The sequence below is a fragment of the Lacerta agilis genome, chromosome 1, assembly GCF_009819535.1.
Source record: "Lacerta agilis isolate rLacAgi1 chromosome 1, rLacAgi1.pri, whole genome shotgun sequence".
In the NCBI taxonomy this organism is placed as follows: Eukaryota; Metazoa; Chordata; class Lepidosauria; order Squamata; family Lacertidae; genus Lacerta; species Lacerta agilis.
Genome location: NC_046312.1, coordinates 19,554,467 through 19,574,513, shown reverse-complemented (window position 1 = coordinate 19,574,513; position 20,047 = coordinate 19,554,467). Strand labels below are relative to the sequence as shown.

The 20,047-nt window shown below is 45.2% G+C and overlaps 1 long non-coding RNA gene across 2 annotated transcripts in view; it reads right to left on the bottom strand.

Moving 5' to 3' along the window:
- The window catches only part of LOC117041519, a 51,527-nt gene that overhangs the window by 25,475 nt on the left and 6,005 nt on the right, over window positions 1-20,047 (bottom strand). Inside the window, exon 3 of one of the 2 annotated variants that reach the window (XR_004425986.1) lies at window positions 12,858-12,980. The exons of the other annotated variant lie outside the window; for it this stretch is intronic. This is a non-coding gene — a long non-coding RNA (uncharacterized LOC117041519). Of the gene's footprint in view, window positions 1-12,857; window positions 12,981-20,047 lie in introns of those variants that run through there. 2 annotated transcript variants of the gene reach the window in all.

Here is a 20,047-nt window from a genome sequence, read left to right as displayed (position 1 = left end):
AACCGCTTGACAGGTCCGGCGCTAAGATGTTCTGAATTAGATTTGAATTACAGCCACTAAATGCCCTTGTCAGAGCTAGTTATGCCTGACACTAGCCATGCCCATTTAACCAACTGTTCCTAAGGAAAGTATACAGCTTAAACAAAGACATGCTCCAAAGTTTCATACTGAATTGTCAGAATGTAATTGAGTTTAAAAAGCAACTAAACTATACAGAGAGCAATCTTTGCTGCTTTCTTGGGTTCTTTTTTCTGCCTTTTGAAAATAAATCCGTAGGAAATTTTAGTGGAATCTCAAAATAAAAGAGTTTATATTGGTTTCATGGAGGCACCAACATCCCATAGAAACACCAGCAGTGCTCATCAAAATTGTACACTATGGCTCCAGCAATGGCACACAGGGGAGTGACAAGCAGTTCTAAAGTTTGCAGAACGTTTCAGCACATGGAGATATTTCAAGAAAAGAAATTAAGGTGTTCTGCACCTCTTAGTCCATGAAGTCAATGTAATAACAAAGGTCCATCTACTCCAGCATCTTTTTCTCAGAGTGGACAACCAGATGCCTATGGAAAGTATGCAGGCAAGTTCTGAGTTCATCAGTGTAGCAGCTGCACTTGGGCCAAGGGTTTACTAAATGCTCCCCCGTTGCCCAAAGTATCTCCTGTATTTCCCCCCAACCATTCTCCATCAGTTAATGAGGAATTTAATGTTTGAAAATTGCGACAGGGAAGATAAGATTTTGGAGAAAATCCCACGGGTGGGATTCAAGGTTTTCATTGTGTATGACTTACTTTTGGAGAGATGCTTGTGAGTGTCATTTTTTTCATTCTACAAATCATCACTGTGCAACCTTTCTGAAAACACCATGACATCCTTAGCTGGCCATCACTGCAAGTGTGGGATGCAGGGATGCTGCCTACTGTGTGCCTGGCTGCTGTTCATCATTAATGTTTAGAAGCAACATCTTTTTTTTTTCCCTTATAAAGAAATCAGTGCAAAAAGCTTAAAGATTGCCCCCCCCCAAAATGAAATGAATGACTATACTGACACCTAACATAAGACAGTAAGAAGAGGCTGCTAGATCAGGTCAACAGCTCATCTAGCCCAGGATCCTGTTCTCACAGTGGCCAACAAGATGCCCTTGGGAAGCCCAAAAGCAAGACTCCAGCACAAGAGCCCTCTCCCCTCCTGCAGTTTCCAGCAACTGGTATTACTGCCTGCGACTATGGAGGCAGAGCATAGCCATCATGGCTGGAAGTCATTGAAAGCCTTCTCCTCCAGACCAGTGGAGGCTGGTGCTCATTAGCACTGGGAGGACGGAAGGCAGGGAGGCCAACAGTTGGTGGAGCTAGAGCCAATGGTTGGTATAGCCAACTAATTCTGCTTTTGTTCCCATCCTCCTCTCTATTGAGTTCTGCAAAGACAACACTTGTCGGAATACGTTTCACGGATCCGCCATGGATCCACATTTATTTAGTTATTCAATGAGGTTTTCGAGATTTACTTTTGGTATCACTACGCGCAAAAGCGAAAGTGAAAGTATGAATGAATAATGTGGTTCAGTTATGAGATTAATCCGCCTTTATTTTATAGTTCCGGTCATGTTCAAAGTTATTAATGAGCGTTAAACTTGCTTCCCGCCTTTTTGGAGGGCAGCAACAGTGATTTTATTGGTTGAGGCATTGATCATGATGTCACGTTTGTTCCTAAATAAAAGGCTGAGGCTCCCCGCTTAGGCACGTTAGTACGTTCTTTTCCGTTCTGCTTTAGTTGGGTTTTAGTTGAAGTCAAGTTTAGTTTAAGGGATTAGGAGTGGGCTGGATGGGTTGGATGGGTTTTCCTTTTAGTTAGAGTTAGATCGCGGAAGATCATTCGGTTTAGTTTTAGTTAGGTTCCTTTTAGGTTTAGCCTAGGGCTAGGCTTGCGGAAGATATTTCGGTTTTAGTCTTATTTAGCTAGCCTCGCGGAAGATTGGGCGCGCAGGGACTTTAAGCTTAGGAGAACTTAGCTTAGGGGACGAGCCTATGCGGGTTCTGCCGAAGCTACTAAAGATACAACCGGTGTCTGTCTTCCTTTGGGGTGAAAAAGGGGGGAGTAAAAGGTTTAAAGTAAAAATTTTAATTTCCTTAAGTTGGTCCATCTATTCAGAGTCAGGGTATATTCTATTTCACGAGGCAACTTTTCATTAAGAAGGCAACTAAGAACTCATGCACCTTCGGAGTCATCAATTGGCTTACTCAGCTTCCTTCGGATTGTGAGACTTGGCCGGCGCCCGTGCTCAAAAGCACGCGGAACGCTGGCCGCTTTCCCCGCAACTGGTACCTCGTGCATGATCAGTTCAAGTTTGTGCACGAGGAGCTCCAGCACTCAAACCCCGACAAACACTGAACAGAAAGCAGAGGAGGTGTTGGCTCTAGCATGGTTTTAAGAAAGGAGGTAAGTCTGGCTGAAGGCAGACTGATCTTGATGAGGCTGTGCCCTTCTTGTCTCAGTGCTTAGCAGACCTCACCCCCAGCTTTCCAGACACCAGGGAGAAGACACCACAAGGTAACTCCTCCCATAGAGCTTCCTGAGATGATGACAAACAAGCAGCTGGTAGGCTGGAGAGTTTTGGAGAAATGCTACACGGGAAGAAAACCCCAGCCACAGCCACTTTTTAACGATAAATAAACTGCATCCTGCACGCACCAAAAGTATAAAGAAATTCTAAAGCACCCTGTGAAAGAGGCAAGAGAAAATGGAAGCCTCCTTTCACAGGTGAAGAAAACTTTTGAAAAACTGGAGAACAGATTTCAAGCGTCACACGACTAAATATCGCCGTCTTAGCCTACATCAAGTACTCCTGAAGTAAATAAAAGAACAAAGACCCTGGGAGCCTCCAGACTCTCAGTAATTTTGTGGGAGGGATTCAAGTGCATACCAGGAAATTAAGGTTTGTGCAATTAAAGTGGATTAAAACACTCTTGTTGCCCTAGTGCATATAATCCACTTTAAAAAAAAGAAAACAGACTTCTCAGGGATAGGAAAGTGATGGGGAGACACATTGAAAAGTATGGTATGAACAGATGGTTAATGGGAAGGCCTATAAACACCCTGTAAGCAAATCAGGATGAATGCAGAACAAAGGTTCAATGAAGACTGAATATTATCTAATCTCTGCATAGCTTGTGATCCATTGCCTAAATGGAAAGATGGGGTGGGCACAAGTGTGTGTAGTTATCTCTGACTTTTGTGTGGCTGGAATGCACCCAACTGTACAAAGGTGAGAGTCATTGCTGCATCTGTGTTTGACTCTGGCTTTGCCCACCATTGGCATGATCCCCTGGAAGACAGCCTATAAGGAAATGTGGTTCTCTATTTGAAAAGGTTGCCCAATCCCATGGGTATAATCTTGGCCTGCTGGATTTTATGGGATGGGTGGGTGAGCCTTTTATTGTAATTTTGATATCAATCACTTTATAGTGTTTTAGTCTGAAGAAATTATCTAGAATAAACTAAACATCATCATCATCATCAGACTGTGTTAGTGGGAGAGCTGGAAAGCAGATCTTGGCTTCCGGCCAACATGGCGCCGAGGTAAGACACGCTTACCGGTGCTCTTCGGATCTCACATGCTTCCCATCCCTTATTTATGGGGCAAGAGACAAGTGGAAGGAAATATTCCTGAGGTCCAAAAGGGAGAGTACTGACACATTGCCTCAAAAGCAGGACACAAGAGGACAGAGATTTCCATGCAATTTGGATGTGCTAATGAGTCAAGATGAAAACTTAGAAATAATTGCTATAATGTAAATAGAAATGCAACACAGCTCATCAAAGAAGGAAAGAATGGGACCAGGTGACCTGTGTGTTTAATGTCCAAGTGCTCTCCATTGATGGAAACCTCAAGGTTCTTGCTCCTCCCCTTCTAATTGTTTTTTTAAATATAATCTTTCAGCTGGACTTGGATCAGATAGCCCCTTCAACTAGAGGATCCTTAGAAAGGAAAGACTGTACTCTAACAATCTTACTCATGGAGGATTGACCTTTGCAGTGGCGTAGGAAGGACGGGGAATACGGGGCGCTCCATCCCGGGTTCCAGGAGAGGGGTGACACTCCCCGGCCCCTCCCCGCCACCCCGTCCGGATGGGGCAGCCCTACGAGCCACTGCTCGCTCGCTGGCTCCTCCACCATGGGAGCAGCAGCACCAGCCCGGAATGCATCAGGCCAGTGCTGCTGCTCCCATTGGCAAGCCAGCAGTGGGTTTATGGGGCTGCCCATTCCTGCTGCTTGCTGCCGGCTCGGCAGCAACGCCAGCCGGATCCACTGCGCATGCCCGAAATTCCGGGCGTGCGCAGTGCATCCAACGCATCGTGGCGTCATGGACGTACGTGGGGGGGGGGGGGCTCCCCCATGATGGCCCTGCCCCAGGGGGGTGCCTCACACTGCTGCCCACCGGGCGGCGAAGAGGCTTACTACGCTGCTGGACCTATTGTAAAGAAGGACCCATGATTACTGGCCACCCACTGTACTACTGACTCACACAAGGGACTACTCATTTCCTCATCCCGCCTCCTGCTGAGGATTTATCCATTTTCCAGGAGTCCTGCCTTTGAGGTGGAGGGTGTTGAAGAAGCAAATGTTAACTACTTCTGGGGGAATATTATGTTTGCAGCCCCTGTTAGCCTCGAGAATCATGGGAGTTTTGTGTTGTGATTTTCCTACTGTTATAAGTCACACTGGGTTATCGTGGGCAAGATAAATAAAACATCATAATAATTTAGTTATTGGTGCTGCATATACTGTATGTCTAGTTCTGTCTGGTGCTTTTGGTGCATTGCACCAGCCTGGATTCTGCCTACCTTGATAGCAGAGCTTTTATCATCTGTGTGAGGGCAGAATCTACCTCCTTCTTGACATAGAATTTCACTTCTGAATTGACCATCCATATGACCTCCAATGTACATGAGACTCCTGGCAGGACCATATTGTATATATGAAACAACAACAAGTGTGATTTGGGCTATTAAAAAAAAAAAAAAACCCTGAATGATGAGTGAATGAACTAGACAGTCAGATTTTTAAAATCTTCTGGCAGACCTGCAGCTACGATGAGTTAGATGCTTGTACAATCCGCCTGGCTACATGCATTGTAACCACAGGCGGCAAATTGGTACACCCTTGCAACTGCTTAAAACTTTTGACAGTTTTAGGTCCTAAGGGCTCTGTACTAAATAAGTGTAAAGTTTCATCGAAAGGCACTTGGGGGAGGCGGGGGTGGCGGGGAGCCTGTAAGGCCATGCTATTCTTGTTAATTTTTTTATTCAATTAAGAAGCATATGCTGATTACTTTTAGCTGCGTCCCCTGATACAATTCAGATGTAAATCACATCTCTGCAGTCAGCTGCTGCCGCTTAAGCAGAAATATTTTGGACACAAATAATTATAGGGCTGAAACTATGCTTTGCATTCGTGTATAAAACACTCATTAAATTAAAATTCTTCCATGAAATCACGAAATAAACAGTCTGTCTGAGCTGGCATCAACAAATTCGCAGGATACTTCTGCGTTTTCTCAGAGCTGGCCTTCAGATGACTGAGTTACGGGGGCCCTCGCGTCGCCAGCAGAGTGCTAAAGTTCGCATTCTTTGAAGGTTCCCATTCTGCTTGTTGTTTTTAATATTCCTGCTATGATTGTTTTTACAACTTGCATGGTTTTAAAGCTATTAGCTTCAAAGGTGTGGAGAAATTAGAAAGGCGATCGCCGGCCGCATTCAAAAGGGTCCGGGTGATCTAATGGTGGCAACACTTATGCGCCAGCGTGGATTAGAGGCGGACGACAGGGCACAGCACCAGATACAGCACCTCAGGTCCCACTATTATGACTAGAAGCAGGATATGCACTTCATGCTCAATTCCTTGAGAAGTTCAATAGAACTCTGGCAACCTGGAGAGGGGGGAGAAGGGACACGGATCACGGGTATTTGGATAACCCATCCCTCTAAAGGGAGGGATTTCCATTTTCAGCTCTTAATGGGTCAGGAAAGGCTACAAGCCAAGGAACTCCAAGACAAAAGTGGGAATTAGTACTATTTAACATCTGTAAATGAGACCCGCAAAAAATGGTGCAGTGCATCATTAAGAGTTCCAGCCGACTAGCCATGCTTTCTTTCTTTCTTTTTTTTGCAGTTCCCAACTCCACGGTTTTTTGGGGTTGGGTCGGTTCCAAAGTGACAGCCAATGGCTCCTGAGCACACTCAGCTATCCTCAGGCTAGTTTTTGTAGTTTTGAACACAGGTCTGGGTTGTTGTTTTTTTAAAAAAAGTTTTTGTACTTCTGCAAACCTCCCACTTGTTTCTCAGTGATGCTGTTTCTGCTTCAAACCACCGGCATTCGGAACCCTGAATTCAAGAGCCCTGCTCAATTATCCAGCTTTTCTCACATCCTGTTCTCGCAGTTGCCAACCAGATGCCCAAGGAGAGACCACAAGCAGGACTTGAATCTAATAGCTTTCTCCCTCTCATGTTTCCCAGCAACTGGTATTGAGAGTAAAAGGTAAAGGGTAAAGGACCCCTGGATGGTTAAGTCCAGTCAAAGGCGACTATGGGGTTGCAGCGCTCATCTCGCTTTCAGGCCGAGGGAGATGGCATTTGTCCACAGACAGCTTTTCAGGTCATGGGGCCAACATGACTAACCACTTCTGGCACAACGGAACACCTTGACAGAAACCAGAGTGTACAAAAACGCCATTTACCTTCCCGCCTCAGCGGTACCTATTTATCTACTTGCACTGGCGTGCTTTCGAACTGCTAGTTTGGCTGGAGCTGAGACAGAGCAACAGGAGCTCAACCTGTTGTGGGGATTCGAACTGCTGACCTTCTGATCGGCAAGCCCAAGAGGTTCAGTGGTTTAGACCACAGTGGCACACCCATCCCTATGAGACTTTACCACCTCCAATACTAGGGAGAGTAGCTGGTGGTGGCCTTGTCCTGTGTGAATTTAATCCCCTTTTAAAGCCACCCAAGCTGGTGGACATTATTACACTTCACAACCCTCGGCAAGATAGGATGCCCACCTAAGCTCCACAAGATTATTATGTCCTTCCATGAGGGCATGCCCCACGCTGCCCTGTCTGGCGGTTCATCCTTGGATGCCTTCCCTATAAAGAGTAGTGCGAAACACGGGTGTGTTCTCGTTCCAAGTCTCTTTAGCATATTCTTATCTCTCTCCTATGCTTACAGCTCTACTGAAGATGGTGTGTAATTCTTCTGTTCAAGGAGGAATGGAGATCTGTTCAACCTGGCACATCTCGCGCCAAGACAGAAGTGTGGTGGGTCCTTATCTGAGAGAGGCTGTTTGCAGATGATGCAGCCTTGAAAGTGCACTCCAATGAAGCTCTACGCAAACTCATCATCCGTTTTGCCCAAGCCTTCAGGGAGTTCGGCCTCAACATGACAAAGGCCAACGTCCCGGTCAGGACACCACCAGCACTTATGTTTTTTCGGAAACCAAGCTCATTCCTTTTCAGCAAGACTGCTCTTCTGTACGCTTGGCAATTTTATCTTTAATATTACTTTCCACCAGTTTTTTTTTTAAAATGGAGCAGATGTTAAGCTAACCAACAACTGCTATTAGAGGCAGCGAACAGTATCAACCAACTGTGTAGGCAGCATAGAAAGGACCGTTCTTGGTCCAGAAGACCCGTGATCTCATCAACAATCTAATCCATACTCATCACATCTTTGTGAATTTCAGTATATTCAAGTTTGAATTAGTGTGGCACTACACAGTGTACACAGTGCAAGGAACGTGGGGCTGCAACAACAACAAAAAGGCTGCCCCGTGTTGTGTTCCCTCTTCATAATTAGAACAGTTCACCAAGTGTCCTTCTGCCTTTGTAGTGCGTATTTTCCCACTCTTGCTCCATCACAATGGCTGCTTCTGCAATAATGTCAGGAAGGAAGAAGTTGCTTTGGATGGTTCAGAGGAGGAACCCAGAACTCAACAGACTAGTGTGAATGCAAAAGTGTGCTTGTTTAATCATTAGCTACGAGGTATATCTGATTTCTCTCTTGCAGTCACTCTTGATAACACTCAGGGATGATGACACAAATAACATGCAAGATGCAGAAATGTCATATATCTACATGATGTAATTGCATGGGCTTTGTGATCCTTAGTTAGCTGGGATCATTTCAGGAAGGATATTGACAAGCTGGACCACATGCAGAGGAGGGTGACCAAGATGGTCCAGGTTCTGGAAGCCAAGCCTTATGAGGAAGGCTTGAAGGAGCTGGGCATGTTTAGTCTGGAGAAAAAGAGAGGTGATATGACAGCCATCTTCAAATATCTCAAGGGCTGTGATGTGGAAGATGGGGCAAGCTTATTCTCTGCTGCTCCAGAGGGTAGGACCCATAAGCACTTGGTTGTGCTTGACCACTGTGAGAATCGAGACCCTGGACTTCGATTTGTTGCAGCAAAGCTCTTCTTAAGTATCTGTAATTATAGGAAGGCCCCAAACACAGCTTCAGAGGGAAAGTGGCTGAATTCTCTCTACTCCCAACTTGAACTAGTGGCTCTCCAGAGTCTAAACTGAAGTTCAAACCACTAAGCCTTTTTCTTCTCCTTCTGGGTGTGCAAGTAAGCACACATGTATATACATACTAATCCTTATAAGCCCTAATTGTGTTTTGTTTGTGTTTTTGTTCATCTGTACAATGTCACTGATCTCTATGACATAAAAAAGCAAGCTGTGGTTTCTCTGGCTTTGGGAGTGAACAACACGGGATCTTTTGAAATAAAGATGATGTAATCTCAGTGGTCGAGAACATTTTGTTACATCTATATTCCCACTAGAATCCTCAATTATGGTTTGCTCGGTCTTTTGACTGAAGAGATTCCAGAAAGATGGTCTGCCACGGTAATTGCACCATTTAATCTTCAGATGCGAATCTTAGACTGATCCCTCCGGTCTGATGAAATTACACACACCATGTTATTTTCTCAATTTGCACAAAATGTATATACAATGGTGGCTGCAGGAATGTATACTTAGCTTTAAGTTGTCAGGATGTGTATGTGCATCAGCTTAAGGTGGGGGGGGGGAATCAAACCATTAGAAGAATTTATTAAGCAAAAGATTGGAATGTTTAAAAATAAAATAGCTTCCAATAGAATCATTTCATTTCTTTTATTCCGTTTTTTATTGCACCCACCCTCCAAGTATCTCAGGGTGGCATACACAAATTCTTCACCTCACCCCTCTTTTATCTTCCAAAGAACCCTGTAAGGTAGGTTTGACTAAAGTTGCGCTGTGAGTTCTGTGGCTCAGTGCAGACTTGAAACTGGATCTCCCTAGGCCTACTCCAACACTATCATACCTGCCAAGTGCCCTGGGGAAAAGGGGACATCCTGTTGCTCATGTGAGATCATGGTGTGATTTTGCCCCGAGAAAAGCACTTTATTCAGGGTGAGAGCAAGGCACGGGTCACGTGACTTGTCCAGGAGCATCTCCTGGAAGACGTGTGTCCTGGTTTTGGGTCTCCAAAAGTTGGACATTATGCACTATCTCAGCACTTGGACTCTTCCAGATGTTAGAATTGTAGAGTTGGAAGGGACCACAAGGTCCATCTAGTCCAACCTCCTGCAATGCAGGAACATGGGTCTCGAACCTGAGATTAAGAGTCTCTTGCTCTACCCACTGAGCTATCCCAGCTTTTGTTGGACTACAGCTCCCATCAGCCCCAGCCAGCATGGCCCATGGCCGGGAATGATGGGAGTTATAGTCTGACGGCACTAGGCCGGGGAAGGCTACACTGGGCTTCATATTTAAACTCCTAAGAATATCTCTTTCAATATCACCTTTTCATTTCAGGAGGGAGCAGACTTGCTAGATCTACTTTATTTTTTACTACAGCCCCAAAATCTACCAACCCGAGATCAGGCCAGTGGCTCTTCTAGTCCAGCATCCTGTTCTCAAAGTGGCCAACCAGGTGGCTATCAGAAACCCACACAAGACCACTCTCCCCCTCCGGCAGTTTCCAGCAAACGAACTTCAGAAGCATTACTGCTCTGACCGTGGAAGGAGAGGAGAGCCATTATACCTAGTGGCCGTTGAAATGCTTAATCTCCATGCATTTGCATAATCCACTTTTCAGGCCACCCACATTGGTGGCCATCACTGCCTCCTATGGGAGAAAGTTCCATGGTTTACGCTGCGTGTAGAAGTATTTTGTTTGTAGGGAGCACACACCTATCTTGTGCCATCTGAAACTGGATTAACAAACTTGAGTCTCAAAGGACCAATGGATCCTGAAACATCATTTTGTTGGTAAAAAAAAGCATGTGTGGCTTTCCCCCTTGCTCCCCAGGGTCACCTTCAAGCATCTAACCATTTCGTTGCTTACAGACAGGAATGCTTCTTTTCAGAAACCAGCCCTCCTCTTCTGAAAAAAGCCCCCAGCCAGCTGTCTTTGTACTTTCACTTCCCCATCTCTTTAAATAGCTCTTAATAAGCAGCACATCAAACATTCGTAAAGCTTCCTTTAGCCAAACCATAACATATATGCGGGTGGGGTGGGGTGGGGTGGGAAGAAGAGAGATATTCTTGACCCAGATTCCCAATCTGTTTCCTTTAAACCCAATAAAATGTACGTTGTGAGGCTTAAGGGCAGAGGGCTTCGCTGGGCTGAAAAAGAAGTCAGCAAATGCAAAACATGAAAACCCCAAGTATTGGTACATGATATTCTTCTATTTCAATATTCCTTTGATATTCCACTGTGAAACCTACACTTGTTGGGGTTTCATGCATTTTTCTCCATTTCCCCCACTTTGATTTCTCCTGACTTCCCCGCTTTGGATTTAAGTTCCTGCAACCACTGGACCGCAGGCTAGAAATACTTGATACTTGTTTCCGAAAAGCGGTTCCACGCAGCTGGTTGTTGAATGAGATACTATGCCGTTTGGTCACTTTCTCTGCTTGGAAACTGGGTTGTCTGCTGAAATGCTTTATATTGAATACTGGTCTTCCCACACCACCTCCGCACCATGCCCTTGTATCAGAGAACTTCAGAGAGATAAAATGAATGCTAGGACCTGAATCATAACGTTCCAGGGCAGAATGCTTCTGTTTTGCCAGCCAGCCAGCAGTGCCCTGTTCCAGGATACCCCATTGCCTCTCTCCAGTTTTCCATCCCCACCACCACAATACCATCTGCTTAAAAGGCTCGGGAAGCAGGTGATGGGAAAGACCTCCAACCTTTGACCTTGGAGCAGAAATGGGGAACCTTTTGCCCTCCAAGTTTATGGAAAGATAAGGCGATCAGTGGCTGCTATCCCTAATGGCTATGTTCTACCTCCACTGTTGGAAACAGTATGCCAGGAAATCACAAGTGGAAAAAGCACTGTTGGACCCAGGTCCTGCTTGCAGACTTCCCATAGGCAACTGGTTGGCCACTGTGGGAAGAGGATGCTGGACTAGACTTCAGCCTGATCTGGCAAGGCTCTTGTTATGTTGTTATGTTTAGGTGTTGCTGCATTACAACTCCTATCATTCCTGACTGTTGACCTTGCTGATGGGAGTTGGAGTCCAAAACATCTGTAGGGTACAATGTTCTCTATTCCTGCCTGGAGCAGTGGAGAAGCATATGCCCGTGCTGCCCGGGGCAGGTGCATGGGGCACGTCCCCGAGGAGGGTGGGGCATGAAGGGTGCCCTCTCATGTGCCACAGTTCAGGGTAGGAGAGGAGTGGCGAAGCTGCTGTTCACTCTCCCCTTGCTCTCCGTTACCGGGTCAGACAGGTACTGAAGCTGGGTGCGGGGCACCAACGCCAAGGAGGGTGGGTGGCAGGATTGCCGCTGACCCTCCTCTCTGCCACCAGGTCAAACCTGACCCAGCAATGGAGCTGCTGCGGCCAGGTGTGCCTCACCATGGCTGAGGAGGGCTGCTCTCTACCACCGGGTCAGAAGGGCTGCTGCTGCTGGGTGTGCCGTGGCCAAGGAAGGTGGGCAGCAGCGCTGCCGTACACTTGCCTGCTCTTCTCAACCTGGTTCAGGGCAGAGCTGCACCAGGCACAAGCGCTACAGCACTTTCTGGCACAGAGCCAGGCTCCAATGAAGGAGTCCACTGTGGGGGCACCTGTTTGCGCCCAGCTGTGTTTTTAAAACACATATTTTTTGCCATTTTCTCACACACACCCCTCGCTGGTGACACCTGGGGCGGTCCACACCCACCGCACCCCCTCTTCCTACGCCACTGGTCTAGAGACTTCTTCTTCTTCTTCTTCTTCTTCTTCTTCTTCTTCTTCTTCTTCTTCTTCTTCTTCTTCTTCCTCAATCACTTGTAGCCGAGTAAGATTGTCTGACTGTGGAGGCCAGCTCTGGATCCACACATCCTTCCATAGTGGGGACATAGGTTTCCAGGCAGGAGTTGATCATGGTGAGGGTTTGCCAAGCGTGCCTTCCTCTTAGCGCGTTTCTCTCTTTCGTCCTGAGTTCGAGCGGTTTCAAAACCCATGACACCTTTGGTAAAGGCTGTTCTCCAATTGGAGCACTTGCAAGTCAGTATTTCCCAGTTGTTGGTGTTTATACGACATTTCTTTAGATTTGCCTTGAGAGAGTCTTTGAACCTGAGACTAGACAACACTGGCTAGATAGACAAATATTCTCATCTAGTATAAGGCAACTTCCTATTTCTCTCTCTTTTTAACAACCCCCTTATTATAATGGAATTCTTCTTTCATTTACCCTTCTGCTTTACAGAGGAGAAATCAGAATTATTAAGGGTTAACCAAAATATTTATTACTGATTCCCCCCCTCCCCCCAAAAAAGAAAACCATCTGCAAATGTTTCCTATTACAGTCTGATCCAAAGAATTTACTTATTTTATATAAATATAAACATACAATGGTATGGCCTCTTTTCAAAAGAGCTCAATTCCGCTGCTTATGCCCCAGATTTTGAAGTTATTCTCCTTTTGAGTGAAGCAGTAAACACAGCCAATACCTGTTTATTCAGAAGGAACCAAGAATCATTCGACAAATTTGTTGGCTTCCCTGTAATTTGCAAGTCATCATGTCATATGCCTCTTTCTTAGCGCAAATTGCTTAACACATCCACCCACATTGACTAAAGATGCCAAAAATCAATTTGGCAAGCATTCATTATACAGAAATCACTTCTTTTTTTTTAAACAACACAGAAAGGTTAGCAAAAGAATCATAGCTATTAAGGAGGATGGAATTGAATAAGGTGCCAGCACATAGCAAGGGAAAAAAAGCCTTGGAACAAGTGGCTGAAAAGCAGCTCTGAAAAGCTTTTACCAGCTTACCCTGGGCTCATCCAGAAGACCTGCTTTTGGCTTGCACAAAACTTTTGCGGAGGTTACACTATGTCCAGTCTTTAATGAGCATTCATTCTGACTTGTACGCTGGGAGGTTATGCAACAACAATCATTCATCCTGATTTGCTTGCACTGTGATTATATGTGTTCCCATTAAACATTTGTTCCTGCCGCATCTTTCAGTGCATTTGTCCACCCCTTTCCTGTCCATCAAAGTTGGTTTAGTTCAGGGTTTTTTAAAGTGCAATAGTTGATCTAGGGTGACTTGCAATTTGTTGTCATTACAATAGTGGGTGACCAGGTTGATTTGTCTCTGCCTTGCCAAGTTGTGCAGCAGACAGCAGCACAGCGTGCAAGAGACAGTTCGGAGTGCAGTTCTCACTCTGTAATTCCAGGTCCATGGATCACCATAGGCATGTGGCTTGCTCTGCAGCCTCTTTTTGTTGGATCTCCCTGCCACTCTTTATATATTGCTGTTGCATGTTGTTCTGCCCGATCTTGCTATGGCACAGCCAGTTGCCGCATTTGGGGCCAGGTTGGAATTTTCCCAGTTGGAAAATTGGCTCTCCAGCCCTCTGGTTTTCACCATCCTCATAGCAATCGTCACAACTTTAGCAGTTTAGGCATTGGATAGGCATAGTCTTGGTTGGCGGGGAGGTTGTAGTCTCTGCCTGACCCCTCCGAAAACGGGGTATCCCGTTAAAAGTATGTGGAATGATGGATGCTAACGTTCCCTTTGGGTAGTACAATCTAGTTTCTATGCACACTTATGCACCCCTCTCTGTAATCTACACAAGCAAGCAAGATACATTGTCAGAGTTCAAGGACAAATTCCAGCCAGGCAAAGGCACTCGAGGAGGATGCAAAGTGGGGCCAGGAGCAGGTGCATTTGGGCAATGGCTGTGACTTAAGGAGAATCCTGAAGGCCAGGCAGAGAAGCTTGGAGAGTGGCACTCCTGGTTTACAGCAATTTGCTTCCCGCTTCCTACTTGCAAGGAGCATCTGGTTATAGAAATTTAGTCCTGCATGCATGTTATGTTTTCCTTGAAAGAGAGCTGGTGGGCAGGGGGGCTAGAAGACACCTCCTTGTTTCTGCCATGTCTGAGAGGTCAACTTCCATCAGTAAAGGGTCCTGTGAGCACAAATCGTAAGAAGAGCTTTTGGGAGCTGTTTCCAATTTCTGTGAAACAGTAAATCCGCTTGTTTTTATTTCTCTGTTCTGTAAACATTTCTCTGTCTCACATGGTAACAGCTGTTTACAGAGAGCAGCAGTAACAACATGGGACAATGGGATTATAGTATTACATCAATACGTCCAAACCATCGTAAAACATAAATAAATCAGAAATTAGAAAATCTGAAGATTATTAAATGGGCTGTATTATGTAGCATAGCACTTCTTGCCTCCCGCCACAGTGAACTCTATCTGTAATTATTCTCTGCAAAAACACAAAGCAGTCTTTAAAGGCATAAGAATAACGGGAATACACTTTTAATTGTAACAAAAATCAATCCTTTACAGTCTAGCATTAGAACAGCTTGTGGTAACAGGCCATAATAATGCTCTATACAATTTTGCATGGGGTGGAGAAATAATAGAACTTGGGGTCATCCAATGAAACTGATAACTATAGAAGGCTCAGGAGGAAGTATTTCTTCACTAGGGATAGTAGCATCTGTCATAGAAGCATAGGGACCCTGAGGGTCATCAAGTTCAGTGTTTCCCAACTTTGGGTATCCAGCTGTTTTTGGACTACAACTCCCATCATCCCTAGCTAGCAAGACCAGTGGTCAGGGGTGATGGGAATTGTAGTCTGAAAACCGCTGGACATCCAAGGTTGGGAAACACTGATAGTCCAACCCCTGCAATGCAGGAATATCTGTCAATTTCAGTTCTCTCGGTTTCCAACCTTCAGTTCAGTTCTCCACATTTCTGCAGCAAATTTTGGGTTGTTGTTGTTGTTTTAAAAGAAAATCTTCATGAAAATTCATCAGTTTTAGTGCAAATTAATCCTGTTAAACACATTTTTGCAAGCAAGTCCCCCATATATAATGCAGTTTTGTATGTTAATTTCACAAGTATATTCATTTTTATGCACACTAATATATGTAGTTTTGCAAACAAGGACTGGTTTGAGAACTGCATCACAAAATTTGGATAAGTGCAATTTTGTTGTTGTTTCTTATACTGTTTGGGAAAGTGCAGATTCAATATATTTGCTTTAAAATGTGAAGTGAATTAAATTTATTCACACAGCATGTAATATTTTTATGGACCTCACTATCCATGGTTGTTAGTCATAATAGTTATAGAGAACGTCGAGGTTCAGAGTCAACGCACTCATGAATACCAAATGCTATGGAGCAACAATGGAAGTGGGCTGTTGCCCTTGTCAGGTCATCTTTGTGGGCTTACCAGAGACAAATGGTTGACCATTGTAGGGAACAGGATGTTGGTCTAGACCAGTCTTCCTCAGGCTGGTGCCCTCCAAATGTTGCAGGGCTACAACTCCCATCTCCCCTGACAATTGTGCAGTACTGACTGGGACTGATGGGATTCCAGAGGACCCCAAAATGAGGAAGCCTGGTCCTGATGGATGGTATGTGTGTTGCAGCAAGGCGATCCTTCTGTCCCCATGTTCTTATAACACACAGTCATTTTTAAATGTCATGAACTAACTTCAATCTGACACACAAAGAGTTGCTGTTGCTCGTTCACAGTGCCGGATTAAACCCTGTGGAGGCCCCTAGGCAGTCAAAATCTCGGGGTGGGGGGCCTTGCAAATTATCTCCTAATACTCTCGAATATTCTACTAGGATCTGGAGTTGGTGGGAAATTATTATTATTATTATTATTATTATTATTATTATTATTATTATTATTATTATTTTATATCCCGCCCATCTGGCTGGGTTTCCTCAGCCTCTCTGGACAGCTCCCAACAGAATATTAAAAACACGATAAAACATCAAACATTAAAAACTTCCCTAAACAGGGCTGCCTTCAGATGTCTTCTAAAAGTCAGATAGTGTTGGAGTTCGTAGCCTACGTGCAGCTTGGCAAGTGAGAAATTAGTGTTTTGACTACAGGCTAAGGAGAAAGAGCACGGGAGAAATTTGCCTGGAGATAAGAGGACCTAGTAACATCTCGGTGATTGGCTGAGGTCTCTCATATAGGCAGCATGACCTATGACATTGTTTGGCTAGTTAGGAGTATTCTGGAGTGCTTGGAGAGTGATGAGGTTCGTGTCTGTATATAGTAACTTGTATATAGCTTGTGAGTTTACTGCCGTATATAATAAACTACAAGATCAAGTTACTAGTCCTCAGCTTTGTTCCTGATTGTCATCCTGACTGAGCAGTCTCAATCGTTGCCTAGGAAAAGCTGCACTACTCTGCTAAATTGTGCTCTCTGGGCGGCTCCCAACAGAATATTAAAAACATGATAAAACATCAAACATTAAAAACTTCCCTAAACAGGGCTGCCTTCAGATGCCTTCTAAAAGTCAGATAGTTGTTTATTTCCTTAACATCTGATGGGAGGGTGTTCCATAGGGCAGCGCCACTACCAAGAAGGCCCTCTGTCTAGTTCCTTGTAACCTCACTTCTCACAGTGAGGGAACTGCCAGAAGGCCCTCGGAGCTGGACCTCTGTATGCGGGCTGAACAATGGGGGTGGAGATGCTCCGTCACGTATACTGGGCTCAGGCCATTTAGGGCTTTAAACAATGTTGAAGATGTCATTATGCTTGGGTTTAGAAGACTCTTTTAAGAACATCATGAATTCCCAGAGAGCAACACACTAACTCACGAAAAGCTTCGTATCTGGAGGTTTCTCGTGAATTAAGAAAGCTCGATTGCAATTTTCTTTCAAAATCAAATTGAGATTATTTTGACCCATTATTGTGGCTCCCCTTAAAGGTGTGGGGCCTATAGGCCAGTGCCTACTCTGCCGATCTAGTAATCCAGCACTGCTCATTCAGTGATTGCTGGATCGTGAGACTGCCGTGTGTTGGTGAAGAGAAGGGTCTGAAATGAACCAAATTTGTGGCAGGTGACGTGGTTCAGCAGGAGTCTGTTCATCTGTGTGACACAGCCTGCAGATCTACTGATCGAAGACGTGCCTGTTTTATCTCCATATGCTCTGCTGACATGGACTTTATTATTTCTGACAAGACAAAAGTTTTTGAAGGACATTAATCCTAACTCAATATTTCTCAGGTGTTTTATCCCGTCTGAAAGGCTACCAATCCCCAAAGACCCTCATTTGCTTCTTGCCCTTTTGGTTGCGTTCTCTGGGATTGATCAGCATCACGCTCTTTGCAGAACCTGCCATGGGGCCGATTTGTCATATTTCTCACACAGAGTTGTTTCGGTGGGGGCAAAGTGGATAGACAAATGATTGCCCTCAAGACAGTAATATGATGCACAGCCGGAATTGTTCTTTTGCCTGTTGTACATAAGAGGAGGAGGTTCAGGACTGAACAATTGTGCACACAGTGCTCTTCTTACAGAGCTCAAGAACAGCCCATCGCTAATGGCTCTTAGGAAGCTCAAGGGCTGACCCATCCGCCGTGAATTCTCCAGGATATGCTACAGTCTAATCTGTCAGCGTTCTTATGGCTGCCATTAAAGGTGGTAGATATTCTGGTCCTGTCACATGACAGGGTTCTAACCCCTGAAAGGAGTCTGGACCGTGTCATGTGACTGGAGCCAGACCCATAAATACCACTCACCAAGCAGCACTTTTCCATGTCATGCCTTTATTGCACAAGACGATCCTGTTTCCTCTCTGTAATATCATGTTGTATTTCCCAGTATTCCCTGTAGCCTTTAGGTCAGTACTTACGAAGCTTGAGAGCCTTGGCGTTTCATAAAATCAAATGGATTTTCTAAAGCTAATGAAAGAGCTAAAGTAAGGCGCCAGATGTCTGGATTTGACCTGGGAAGCACAATAATTATCTGCAGGAAAGCCTTTCTCCTTGATGCTGAATATTCAGTATATATACAGTGGTACCTCTGGTTACGTACTTAATTCGTTCCGGAGGTCCGTTCTTAACCTGAAACTGTTCTTAACCTGAAGCACCACTTTAGCTAATGGGGCCTCCTGCTGCTGCTGTGGCGCCAGAGCACGATTTCTGTTCTTATCCTGAAGCAAAGTTCTTAACCTGAAGCGTTATTTCTGGGTTAGCGGAGTATGTAACCTGAAGCGTATGTAACCCGAGGTACAACTGTATACAACACAGCCCTTGCCAACTTGGGCCCCTTCAGATGTTTTGGAGCCACAGTTGCCATAACTGAATCAGGGAACTGTAGCTATGCACCCTAAAATAAGCATTAAAGGTAAAGGGTAAAGGGACCCCTGACCATTAAGTCCAGTCGCGGACAACTCTGGGGTTGTGGCGCTCATCTCGCTTTATTGGCCGAGGGAGCCGGTGTACAGCTTCCGGGTCATGTGGCCAGCATGACTAAGCCTCTTCTGACGAACCAGAGAAGTGCATGGAAACGCTGTTTACCTTCCCACCGTAGTGGTACCTATTTATCTACTTGCACTTTGATGTGCTTTTGAACTGCTAGGTTGGCAGGAGCTGGGACCAAGCAACGGGAGCTCACCCCATCGCGGGGATTCCAACTGCCGACCTTCTGATCAGCAAGCCCTAGGCTCAGTGGTTTAACCCACAGCGCCACCCGCGTCACCCCAAATCCCACTTCCACACCACAAAGGATATGTCCTCTATGGCATGCCATAAAGTTGAGTCTAGCCCATTTCTTTCTTTTCCACTAGGCACTGCCAACTATAGCAACTTCACACAAAACCTCACAATTTCACATGTTAATTAAATGTTTATTTAGTTTGTCCTGGGTGTATATTGTCTCTTGTTGTCTGTCTGTCTTGGGAGACAATGGAAGAGTGCACCTTTGGGGATGAAATCAAGCTGTTGGAAGGTTGCAGCGCCTGCTGTGGCTGTAGAGACCAATATGGGAGAGAATGTTTTGCTGCAGCTGGGGCAGATGAAGGCATCAAGTTGTGCTGCTGCAGATGAGCTATGGCATTTTTTTCTCTCTGCGCTCCTCCCAGTGGTCATTCCTCCTCTGGTCACTGCTATGGATACACAACATGGCTGCCTGTCTCCAGGCACTGTGGTCGTCTGCAAGGGATTCCCACATGGCGAGGTTGATATTGCCAGCCTTCATGTCATGTTTCCAGACATCTTTGTAACTCTACTTGTTTATTTTCAGATGAGCCATCATCATGATCATCCATTTCCTCCTAAAATAGATGTTCACCATCTGCTGAACTTAAATCCTGGTTACCACAGTTGGGGAGTTTGCACGTATCAATAATAATAATAATAATAATAATAATAATAATAATAATAATAATAATTTATTTATACCCCGCCCATCTGGCTGGGCTTCCCCAGCCACTCTGGGCGGCTTCCAACATAATATTAAAATACAACAATTCATCATACATTAAAAGCTTCCCTAAACAGGGCTGCCTTAAGATGTTTTCTAAAAGTCTGGTAGTTGTTGTTCTCTTTGACATCTGGTGGGTGGGCATTCCACAGGGCGGGTGCTACTACCAAGAAGGCCCTCTCTCCAGTTCCCTGTAGCTTGGCTTCTCATAATGAGGGAACCGCCAGAAGGCCCTCGGCGCTGGACCTCAGTGTCCGGGCAGATCGATGGGGGTGGTATCCATGCACATGAGCCCATTTTTTAGGCACACA